This window comes from Palaemon carinicauda, chromosome 29 (genome assembly GCF_036898095.1).
Source record: "Palaemon carinicauda isolate YSFRI2023 chromosome 29, ASM3689809v2, whole genome shotgun sequence".
Lineage (NCBI taxonomy): Eukaryota > Metazoa > Arthropoda > Malacostraca > Decapoda > Palaemonidae > Palaemon > Palaemon carinicauda.
The window spans coordinates 1,220,657-1,223,156 of record NC_090753.1 but is presented as its reverse complement, the minus strand read 5'-3'; the positions used below and the strand labels follow the sequence as shown (position 1 = coordinate 1,223,156).

At 38.2% G+C, this 2,500-nt stretch overlaps 1 protein-coding gene across 2 annotated transcripts in view; it reads right to left on the bottom strand.

Moving 5' to 3' along the window:
- Positions 1-2,500, bottom strand: part of LOC137622753 (peroxidase-like) — a 31,662-nt gene that overhangs the window by 2,936 nt on the left and 26,226 nt on the right. The window lies entirely within an intron of this gene.

The window sequence follows — 2,500 nt, the reverse complement described above, 5'->3', positions numbered from 1 at the left end:
TCATCATGATTTCATCCAAATATAGTACTCGAGTAATCTCTTATAGTTTCATTTCTAATCGTGTCCTGCCATTCAACTCCCAATATCCTTCTGAGGGCTAACACCAATCTTACTAAACTCATATATAGCCTGATTTTTATATGTAATATTAGGCAATTTTATTTCCAAATTTTACTTAAACTAGTCAAAGTCTGATTTATTTTTTTCAATCTTACATTAAACTCAAATTCTAAAAATCCTGCATTAGAGATCATAGTTCCCAAATATTCAAAGGATTCTACCTCATAAATTCTTTCTCCTTCCAATGATATTTCATCTCCCATTGCATATTCCGTTCTCATGATCTTTGTCTTTCTTCTTTCTATTTTGAGCCCAACCTCATGTGATGTTTCATGCATTCTGGTAAGTTTGCTTTGTAAGTCCAGTGGTGGTCTACTAATAAGGATGGCGTCATCTGCATACTCTAAGTCAGTTAATTTCCTGTCACCAATCCAGGCAAATCCTTCTCAACCATCCCCAACTGTTCCATGTATTACAAAATTCATGAGGAGGATAAACAACATAAGTGGCACCACATTCCCTTGGAGTACTCCACTGTTCACTGGAAATTCATCTGATAGGACTCCACTAACATCAACTTTGCACTTGCAATGCTCATGAACAGACCTAATCAAATTTACATATTTAAGAGGAACTCCATAATAACATAGGACTATCCACAAATTTGGCCGGTGCACATTATTAAAGGCTTTTTTCGTAGTCCACAAATGCCATCAAAAGTGGAGTTCTATATTCAACACATTGCTGTACCACATATCTTAAAATGAAAATTTGGTCAGTACAACTTCTACATTTTCGAAATCCTGCCTGTTCATCTCTAAGCTTTTCATAATAGTCATTCTTACCTATAGATCTGAAAGTCATCCTACACTGTATATCTGTAGATGTGATAGTCATTCTTAGCTCTAATTCTGAGAGTCATCCTTACTTGTAGATCTAAATGGCATCCTTACCTGTAGATATGAATGTCATCCTTACCTGTAGATCTGAATGTTATCCTTATTTATAGACCTGAGAGTCATCCTTAGCTGTAGATCTGAATGTCATACTTACCTATAGATCTGAGAGTCATCCTTGTCTGTAGCTCTGAATGTCATCCTTACCTCTAAATCTGAGAGTCATCCTTACTTGGACATCTGAATGGCATCTTTACCTGTAGATGTGAGAGCCATCCTTACCTGTAGATCTGAATGTTATCCTTACCTATAGATCTAGGCGTCATCCTTACCTGTAGATCTGAATGTCATCCTTACCTATAGATCTGAGAGTTATCCTTTCCTGTAGATCTAAATGTCATCTTTACCTATAGATCTAAGAGTCATTCTTACCTATAGATCTGAATGTCATCCTTACCTATAGATCTGAGAGTCACCAATACTTGTAGATCTGAATGTCATCCTTACCTATAGATCTGAGAGTCATCCTTGCTTGTAGATGTGATTGTCATCCTTACCTCTAAATCTGAGAGTCATCCTTGCTTGTAGATCTGAATGTCACCCTTACCTCTAAATCTGAGAGTCATCCTTGATTGTAGATCTGAATGTCATCCTTACCTCTAAATCTGAGAGTCATCCTTGCTTGTAGATCGGAATGTCACCCATACCTCTAAATCTGAGAGTCATCCTTGCTTGTAGATCTGAATGTCATCCTTACCTCTAAATCTGAGAGTCATCCTTGCTTGTAGATCTGACTGTCATCCTTACCTATAGATCTGAGAGTCATCCTTGCTTGTAGATGTGATTGTCATCCTTACCTCTAAATCTGAGAGTCATCCTTGCTTGTAGATCTGAATGTCATCCTTACCTCTAAATCTGAGAGTCATCCTTGCTTGTAGATCTGAATGTCATCCTTACCTCTAAATCTGAGAGTCATCCTTGATTGTAGATCTGAATGTCATCCTTACCTCTAAATCTGAGAGTCATCCTTGCTTGTAGATCGGAATGTCACCCATACCTCTAAATCTGAGAGTCACCCTTGCTTGTAGATCTGAATGTCTTCCTTACCTCTAAATCTGAGAGTCATCCTTGCTTGTAGATCTGATTGTCTTCCGTACCTCTAAATCTGAGAGTCACCCTTGCTTGTAGATCTGAATGTCTTCCTTACCTCTAAATCTGAGAGTCATCCTTGCTTGTAGATCTGATTGTCTTCCGTACCTCTAAATCTGAGAGTCACCCTTGCTTGTAGATCTGAATGTCTTCCTTACCTCTAAATCTGAGAGTCATCCTTGCTTGTAGATCTGATTGTCTTCCGTACCTCTAAATCTGAGAGTCATCCTTGCTTGTAGATCTGATTGTCATCCTTACCTCTAAATCTGAGTCATCCTTGCTTGTAGATCTGATTGTCTTCCTTACCTCTAAATCTGAGAGTCATCCTTGCTTGTAGATCTGATTGTCTTCCGTACCTCTAAATCTGAGAGTCATCCTTGCTTGTAGATCTGATT